This window comes from Lithobates pipiens, unplaced genomic scaffold (genome assembly GCF_037356315.1).
Source record: "Lithobates pipiens isolate NorthernLeopardFrog02 unplaced genomic scaffold, aLitPip1_a1.2 Scaffold_16, whole genome shotgun sequence".
NCBI classification, from domain to species: domain Eukaryota; kingdom Metazoa; phylum Chordata; class Amphibia; order Anura; family Ranidae; genus Lithobates; species Lithobates pipiens.
The window spans coordinates 299,265,487-299,275,468 of NW_027507748.1; the positions used below are offsets into that span (position 1 = coordinate 299,265,487).

At 44.6% G+C, this 9,982-nt stretch overlaps 1 long non-coding RNA gene across 1 annotated transcript; it reads right to left on the reverse strand.

Moving 5' to 3' along the window:
• Nucleotides 1-1,103: 1,103 nt before the first annotated feature.
• LOC143982654 (uncharacterized) lies at nt 1,104-3,678 on the reverse strand. The gene is made up of 2 exons (XR_013274495.1): nt 3,580-3,678; nt 1,104-2,166 (listed from the first exon to the last, which is right to left on the reverse strand). It is a non-coding gene; the product is annotated as an uncharacterized LOC143982654 (long non-coding RNA).
• Between the last annotated feature and the right edge of the window lie 6,304 nt (nt 3,679-9,982).

Below are 9,982 nucleotides of genomic sequence, written 5' to 3' on the forward strand. Positions count from 1 at the left end.
CCCCCTAGATCCCCCTGCCATCAAAAATATCACACCAGAGCAACAAAAGCTCCAATTACATGAACATTAGATGAATTGACTGTTCTAATGGTGTCTGAACTGTATTCCCCACGTTTTTGCTTCAAAAAAGCATTGTTTCAATACCAACTTGATGTGCCACGTGACCTGCCACGGCTGCCACGTGACCTGCCACGGCTGCCACGGGACGGGCCACGGGACGTGCCACGGGACGTGCCACGGGACGTGCCACGGGTGCCACGGGACCTGCCACGGGTGCCACGGGTGCCACGGGAAGTGCCACGGGTGCCACGGGACCTGCCACGGGTGCCACGGGAAGTGCCACGGGTGCCACGGGAAGTGCCACGGGTGCCACGGGACGTGCCACGGGACGTGCCACGGGAAGTGCCACGGGAAGTGCCACGGGTGCCACGGGAAGTGCCACGGGTGCCACGGGACCTGCCACGGGTGCCACGGGAAGTGCCACGGGTGCCACGGGACGTGCCACGGGTGCCACGGGAAGTGCCACGGGTGCCACGGGACCTGCCACGGGTGCCACGGGACCTGCCACGGGTGCCACGGGTGCCACGGGAAGTGCCACGGGTGCCACGGGACCTGCCACGGGAAGTGCCACGGGTGCCACGGGACGTGCCACGGGTGCCACGGGAAGTGCCACGGGTGCCACTGGACGTGCCACGGGTGCCACGGGACGTGCCACGGGTGCCACGGGACGTGCCACGGGTGCCACGGGACCTGCCACGGGTGCCACGGGAAGTGCCACGGGTGCCACGGGACGTGCCACGGGTGCCACGGGAAGTGCCACGGGTGCCACGGGACCTGCCACGGGTGCCACGGGACGTGCCACGGGTGCCACGGGACCAGCCACGGGACCTGCCACGGGACCTGCCACGGGACCTGCCACATGTAACATTTTACATGGCACTCATTACAGGTCACCTGGCACTTGGGGTTCCTAATGGTGCCTATTAACTCTAGGGCAAGATTACGGAGCAACATTGTGAAGTCTGTCACTGATGTGTAGCACTATGATAATTTTATTACAATAATGATTGAACAATATAACCACATCAAAAGTAAGTTCAACATAATTTTAACATATTAAATTTATTGAACATATAATAACAAATAACAAAAAACATAGCAGACAACTTTAATTAAAAAACAATAATCCATATCAGCACATGTTAACAACCGTACTCAAAAATTCCCAAAAAGATACTTGATATGAAATCAAAACAGTTGTGTAAAAATATTTATGAAGTTGATTAGGAAATGGCGTCCATCTGCCACGGCAATTCACCATCCGGTGAATTGAAATAGGATCTAAATTGATCGCGCACTGTGGCACCATCAGTGGATCCCCTTGTAGCACTGATGTGTGCACTTTCCATTTCGTGTAGTAGAGAATCCTCAAAACAATATCCGTCCCTGACTCTGACAAAATTGTGCAGCACGCATGCTGCTTTTACAGCAGTTATAGCATTTTCAATGTTTAAGCTTATTGTAGTATGTAGAAAGCGCCATTTATTGGCTAGAATTCCAAAACTACACTCAACCACCCTTCTTGCCCTTGTTAACCGGTAGTTGAAAATCCTTTTAGGAGTGGACAGGTTCCTACTAGAGTAAGGCCTCATCATGTGTTCACCCAATGCAAAGGCCTCATCCGCAACAAACACATAGGGTAGCGCAGGTTCAGCTGTGCCAGGAAGGGGGCAATTTTCAGGAATATCAAGTAGATTCTCCCGTAGTCTTTCACCAAAGGATGAATTTCCAAAAATCCTTGCATCACAGCTACCTCCATAGGATCCAATGTCTACATATGTGAAACAGTAGTTGGAATCTGTAACGGCGAGCAGTACAAAGGAGCAATATTTTTTATAGTTAAAGTACATACTTCCGCTACCCACAGGCTTTTGTACACGTACATGCTTCCCATCGATAGCTCCAATGCAATTGGGAAAATTGCACCTACTCCAAAATTTATTTGCTATATCACGCCATGTTTCAGGTGTCGGCCTCTTCATCACCATGGTGTTAAGCATGTCCCATAAAACTTTGCAGGTGTCTCGGATGATATAGCTGATAGTCGACTTGCCAGCCATGAACTCATAATGTAGACTTACAATTGAATGACCTGTTGCAAGGTATCTGAAAAACAAAAGAATTGATTATGTTCCTGTTTATGTTTTGCAGTGACCATCTTACAAACGAGGTGGAAGGGGCTCAGGGATTGCTATAATCGATATCTGAAAAAACTAGCGAACCAAAGAAGTGGTTCCGGGGGGAAAAGGGTAGCACCCTATATCCATGCCGAGGAGATGGAGTTCCTGATCCATGGATCTTAGAGCGTAAGATAATATCTTTCATATTAGGACAGTGATACTATACAGTTGTATAAGGTTATAATAATTGTATTCTATCTTTCATGCAGAACACAATCCAGTATGCCGCACCCGGAACAGCCAGGTACATCAGCCCAATGTGCTGCAGCGGGCAATGCTCCCGACGGAGAGGAAGGGGCACCTTCTCCATCTTTGCTACCGAGTCTTGGTCAAAACTCAATGGAGACAAATGAGGATTCCCAGCCGGCCAATCTCAGCATGGCTGAGGTAGAGGAGCACGAATCTACACAGGAAACAGACCGTCCCGCTCTCCCTCGAAGATCGGGAAGACCGATTCGCATTCAAACCAACTTGGACCGTTTTGCGACACTCATGGAGAAAATGAACACTAAGTTATCTGACATGGAGAGTGCAGAAAGCGGATTCGGGATTATGGTGGCAGCAATGCTGAAAAATGTCCCGCAGGAGCGCCAGGCTTTTGTGAAGAAAAACATAATCGATCTGCTTGAGGCTAATGTAGCCTACCAGCCTGCCGCCACTGCCCCCTCTCCAGTGTTTGCCCCACCACCACCCCCATCAGTACCCTTCCCTAATTATTATAATCCCCCGCCACCCAGAACCCACCCCTACTATTCCCCTTGTTATAGGCCATATTGTGACGAATATGGAAACACCTCCCAAAACACAAATGCCCCCATGCCCTATCCATTACCTACCCCTGCAATGGCCACCCGTGAAAACGTCCAACCCACACCTTCCCCCATTCCTATGACTGAAGGTGATAATTTTTTCCCATCTTATCAAAATTTATAATTTTTCTCATTAATTTCTTGATTTTTAAAAAAAAATGTGCTGATGGTATTTGTTAAAAAGTTTCTTACTGTTTTTTGATGCTATTTGCAAAAATGATGTTAATATTAAAAAAAGTTTATGTTTTGCTAATGTGTGGTATGTTTGAGTTTATTACATTTAATTACATGCTATGTTTTTTTCTGTCAAAAATAATTACCTAGGTGGCTGCAGCATTGGAGCAAAGCTTCATCTGCTGCTCCTTCACACAAAAAATAATAATCAAACATCATCAATGGGTCTCTTCTATCCCCTCCAAGATGTGAGAGCTGCTGACACTCAGCAGCTATCCTGCTCTGCTCCTCCACGCTAATTGTAGCGCTGAGCTGTGAGGATGCAAAGTGTATTGCGCACCAGAAAGACAGTTTACCTTAATGTAATAATTAGTCTTTCAATGGATGAGATACTCTTCCTGTATGTTGTGTTCTGTCGCTCAAGATGGATGTCAACCAGACCAAGCAATTCGTCAAAACTGCAACAAACAAAAAAAATGTTGTTAATCATCTATGTTAGAAAATAATAAATATAAACCACTGGTATCTACACACACACACACACACACACACATTATCGCATCAACAATATGCCAAATATAAATCATCCGATTGAAGGGATTTAGCTAGGGTGAGGTGACGTAGCAAGTCATGTGTTAAGTAGACAATACACAAAGTGTGGAATGTGTGACACATGTGACAGGTAATGTCGAAGGGGAAAACTACTCTATTTTACTCCTGAAAAATGCTCTTGCAACATGACTTTAAGGCCACATATTTGTGAACACTTACTGCTAGCAAACACACTACTTCTGGTTTGTCATGTGCCATCTGTGCCAAGTCACGTGACACCCGTGGCAGGTTACGTGGCACCCGTGGCACTTCCCGTGGCACCCGTGGCAGGTCCCGTGGCACTTCCCTGGCACCCGTGGCACCCGTGGCAGGTCCCGTGGCACGTCCCGTGTCACCCGTGGCACGTCCCGTGGCACCCGTGGCACGTCCCGTGGCACCCGTGGCAGGTCCCGTGGCACCCGTGGCACGTCCCGTGGCAGGTCCCGTGGCACCCGTGGCACGTCCCGTGGCACCCGTGGCAGGTCCCGTGTCACCCGTGGCACGTCCCGTGGCACCCGTGGCAGGTCCCGTGTCACCCGTGGCACGTCCCGTGGCACCCGTGGCAGGTCCCGTGGCACCCGTGGCAGGTCCCGTGGCACCCGTGGCAGGTCCCGTGGCACCCGTGGCACGTCCCGTGGCACCCGTGGCAGGTCCCGTGGCACCCGTGGCACGTCCCGTGGCACCCGTGGCAGGTCCTGTGGCACCCGTGGCACGTCCCGTGGCACGTCCCGTGGCACCCGTGGCACGTCCCGTGGCACCCGTGGCAGGTCCCGTGGCACCCGTGGCACGTCCCGTGGCACCCGTGGCAGGTCCCGTGGCACCCGTGGCACTTCCCATGGCACCCGTGGCAGGTCCCGTTGCAGGTCCCGTGGCACCCGTGGCACTTCCCGTGGCACCCGTGGCAGGTCTCGTGGCACGTCTTGTGCCAAGCGCGGCACGTCGCGTGGCATGTGACATGGCACATGTGGCAAGGGACGTGGCAGGTCGACAATCCACAACTTGTGGCAAGTGACGTGGAAAGTGGACAATGACATACAGCATATGTACTTGCCTTGTGATCGACATCCGTGTATACTTGAAAAACTTGTCATCAAAACTACGCAAGTTCTCATACATAGCCCAGAACTGCCCTCTGTTATGTCGATTGGCAATGATTGGATGGATCCAGTAGCGACGTCTTCTTGCCATCCTCCTCCGCTTCATTTCTTCTTCTTCCTCTTCCATCAGTACTGCCAAACCAGCTGTTAGGACAGCTGACATAAGGTAACGCACAGAGAGCATTTTGGACACAGAACAACAGGCAAGAACAGGAACAAGGAAGAAGACAGGAACAGGAATGATGTCACAAGGGGTGAAAGCTCACTTGTACAGTTCCCTGTCCTGGAGGCGACTTGTAAGTCGCCCCAAGTCGCGCTGTTAAGTCGGATACAAGTCATATCCGACTTGGCTTCCCAAGTAGTGTCGCCTCGTGTCGCCCCCTGTGTGAACCGAGCCTTAGGAGTAAACTGCACACCCAGATATGGGAGGCTATGATCTACCCACTTAAAGGGTAGTGAATTTTGTAAAGATTGTTTATCTTTTTCAACAAGTGAAATGTTTAATGCTGAAGATTTTTGAATATTGACCTTAAGGCCCGAAATAAATGAGAATTCTTGTAGTACAACCATAAGATTTGGGGCCGAAACATGTGGAGAAGATAGAAAAAGGAGAATATTGTCTGCGAATAAACAGAGCTTATGATGAAAGCCACCCATTTCAATACCTGTTATAGTGGGTTCCATCCTAATTCTTTGTGCTAAAGGTTCAATGAGTAAAGCAAATAATAATGGCGAAAGTGGACATCCTTGACGAGTTCCCCTCAGTATATTAAACTCGTCCAATTTGTACCCTGCATATCTGATATAAGCTTTGGGATCTTGATACAAACTAGAGATCCATCGTAAAAAATGAGGGCCGAATCCCCATTTGGAAAGGGTATAGTTCATATATGACCAAGATACAGTGTCAAAAGCTTTCATAATATCTAAAGAAAGAAAACAAGTGGGAATACGTCTTTTTTTAGCGGCATGTGACAGGAGTGTTGCACGTCTAATATTATCTCCTGCTTGACGTAATGGAATGAAGCCCACTTGATCACGATGTATTAGATTGCCTATAATAGTATTTAATCTGTTAGCTAGAATTTTGGCTAAAATTTTTATGTCCAAATTTAATAACGAAATAGGGCGATAATTAGACCATATTGAATCGTCTGTGTGAGGTTTAGGGAGCATACAGATAATTGCAGTTAGGGTTTCTCTTCTAAAAGAATGACCTTCCAAAAGGGAATTAAAAGTGTTTGTCAAGACTGGAGATAGGGTGTCTACAAACGTTTTGTAATACAGCGCAGAAAAACCATCAGGACCTGGCCTTTTATTTAGTTTCAGATTTTTGATAACTTCAGATACCTCTATAATTGACACTGGTTCCTCCATCATTTCCATTTGTGTTTTAGATAGTGTCGGTAGAGATATATGAGAGAAAAAATCATTTGCTCTAGAAGGGTCCAACTCATTATTAGAAGAGTATACATTTTTTAATTGTGTTTTGAATTTTTGTAATATTTTTAAAGGATTATTTGTGTATACCCATCTAGAGATTTTCAGACGTATCGGTTTCGTTGGGTTCTGGCAGGATTTTAATGCCCTGGCTAATAGTGTGTGAGGTTTATTCGCATTGATATAGAAATTGTGTTGTGATCTCTTGATGGTTTTATCCGCTGCTTCAGTAAGGAATAGATCAAATTCCAATTTAGCTTTGTCAAGATTTATTTTAGATAAAGAAGAAGGGTTATTTTGGAATGCTGTGTGACATTTATTGAAATTTGTTTCTAAAGTCTGACAAAGGATTTTCCGCTCTCTGTTGAATATGTTTGCTTGCTGTAGACATATGCCACGGAGAACAGGTTTGTGTGCTTCCCATAATGTAGTTGGAGAGACGTCAGGTGTGGAGTTATATTTTATATAATCTTTGAGCGCAATTTCAATATTATTTTTATGAGCTGGATTTTTGAGTAGGAAATCTCTTAATATCCATGTTGGATCTTTTTTTTTTGGAATTATAGAGGCAACAGTAATGTAGCCTGCACTATGATCGGACCATGGGATGGGAATAATTTTTGTAGATATTATTTCTGGAATTAGCCCTATGGACATAAATATATGGTCTATCCTAGAGAATGAGCGATGTGGGAACGAGTAATGTGTGTATTGTTTCTTGGTTGTATTCAATTCTCTCCAAGTATCTACTAGGTTATGTTTTGTAATTAGTTTTGATAAGAGTTGTTTGTCTGCTGTATGTGACTGTGGAATTGGTGATTTATCCAAAAATGGGAATATGGTCTGATTAGAATCTCCACATAGAATTGTAGTACCTATTTTGTGGTGTTCTATAGTTTGAAATAAATGAGAAAGAAAAGAAATAGGATTTTTGTTAGGAGCGTAGTATGATGTAATGGTGATAGCTGTATCAAGTAGGTGTCCTTTAAGAATCAAGTAACGACCTTCTGGATCCTTGATTTCCTTCATTAGTGAAAATGGTGTATTGCGATGGAAAGCTATAAGCACGCCTCGTTTTTTAGAGGAGGCCGAAGCTGTGTATACTTGGGGGTAGTCTTTACTGAAAAATTTGGGAGTGGATTGTGACGCAAAATGAGTCTCTTGGAGGCAAACTATATGTGCTTTCTTGGATGAAAATGTGCAGAAGGCTTTAGTGCGTTTGTGTGGAACGTTTAGTCCCTGAGTATTTAATGATATGATATTTAATGGGGTCATGGAGTTGGGAAAAGTAAATATGTGTTGGTGTTTATGTTAGAACGTGTGTCATATAAGAAATTATTTGTCTCCAGAGTATAGGGGTGGAGGGAAAGGAGATAATGACTGAACAAGAAAATACAATTAATATACAATATTGAAATATATCTTAACATATCTATGTTCTTAATGTGTCCGTTGGGAGGAGAAAATCTCTCCCTCCAAGGGTACATGAGCCACTGTCAACTGCCCGGTATACACCGAGCTGTTGAGGGTAGCAAGAGAGGGTGGAAGGAACTTCCCTGCAGGACACCAAGAGCCAATCATATAATTTCATTTTTCAAGCAAAAAATAAAAATGTAAGATTAAGGCAACCTCAGAGACAAAGAAGAGAAGAGAGAAAAAAAAAAGTTATAATAAGGTGCCTAAATTATTAGGAACATTTCTTAAATAAGATTATGATAAAAATATTGATTGGAAGTCAGAGAAAAAACTCGGCAGTAGCCATTCTGTTGAAAAGGCAAGATAGTAGCCTCAGTACAAGTGTTTAGAAGTCCATAGTGTCAGCCAGATCTGGAGGTGGAGATTGTATGCGACTTCTTTTCTGTGGATTGTAGTCTTCTTCTCTTCTGGAAGCAGAGGAGGGATTATCAGCATATGAGGATGATTTTTGGCGAGTGTCCGCAGCATCTCTTGATGTGTTTATCATCCCTAGTTTCTGTAAAGTAGTTTGCAGGTCCTTAGCTGTTCGGCACATATATTTGCGACTTTGGAAAGTAAAACGCACTGAGAAAGGAAAGCCCCATTGGTAGATTATGTCATTTCGCTGTAATATTTGCAGTAGTGGTTTCAGGGTTCTTCTTTTGTTGACTGTAATCTGTGAGAGGTCTGTGAATAATTGATATTTATGACCCTGGAAAATTAGGGGATCTTTATTTCTAGCTGTATTTAGCAGTAGTTCCTTAGTGCGGTAGAAATGCAATTTTGCGATAATGTCACAGGGAGGACCATCTATTTTCTTTGGTGCTAGGGCTCTATGAATCCGGTCCATTTCAAGACGCTCTAGTGGGATAGCTGGTTGTAATTCTTGAAAAAGTGCAGTAATAGCACCGTTTAAATCAGTCACAGATTCGGGTATTCCTCTAATACGTATATTGGAGCGTCTTGCACGATTTTCAAAATACTCCAATTTGGATTGTAATATGTCATTTTCCTCTTTAAGAAAATCAATTTCTGAGGCAATGTTCGATGTATAATTTTCCAGAACGTCTGCTCTAATTTCCAGTGCTGATGTAAGCTGACCAAGTATTCTAATTTCTTTGGTAAGATTTGTGGTGATAATATCTGCAGTGGTTTTTAGTGATTTTTGAAGCAGATTTTCTATTTGTTTCAGCGTTACAGGAGGGGATAAGTCTTTTTGTGTGGAAAGTTCTAAATTCTCCAGAACTGACATATTTTTCTCAGGTATTTGGTTAGAGAGACTATGTGCCTTTAATGAGAGAACATCTTTATGTAAAGCAGCAGAAGGGGCTGTCTGTTTGTTCTCCTCACTGTGTCTCCCCTCAGAGGGGGAGGGTTTCAGTGCCATACTGCTGTGTGTGTGAGGCGGCGCTTTCTTGTTAATTTTCTGCCTCATGAGTCTCCTCTGACCCCCCCCCCCCCCCCGAATGTCACCAATGCAAGGTAGGGATATTTATCTACCGTTTGGTATGATATATGTGCGGAGGGTCAAGTTACCTCCGCCGTTATATGGCTCCGTTGTCCTGCTGAGAATGGAGCTCTAAGCCAGCATTACCTCTTGGCTAGGCTCCGCCTTCTCCCTCCCTCAATGTGTGGGTTTTTCATGGCATGCTAACCTTAATTCCATAGGCAAAGCACATATTAGCAAATGCTTTAAACCTACATTTATATTCAAAGTAACATTTTTATTACAAATACTGTATGTAACTACATACAAACTCTCCCCATCTCAAGATTTTTTAGAGCTGGGGTGCCTTTTTTGCTAATTTTTAAAAAAAATATCTCCATGCAACCAATTTTGTGTGTTACTTTTCTAACTGTATAATGTCAGGTATAGACTCCATAGAAGGGGTCATTAAAAAATGTGTACCCAGAATTTTTGATTGTGATGAAGAAATGCATATTGATAGACAGGATGAAAGCGGTGACATCTCATGAACACAGAAAATCTTTCTAAACTTTTGGATGCAGGTCTAGGTTAATTGTCTCATTCATAGTGCTATTTAATAGTTATTTACACGGTATGATTGCAACTGCAGTAATGAACAACATTTTTAAGATGCATCTCTTATGCCCTGTACACAGATTTTATCCAATGGATTTTAGCCCAAACTTGTCTTGCATACACACGGTCGCA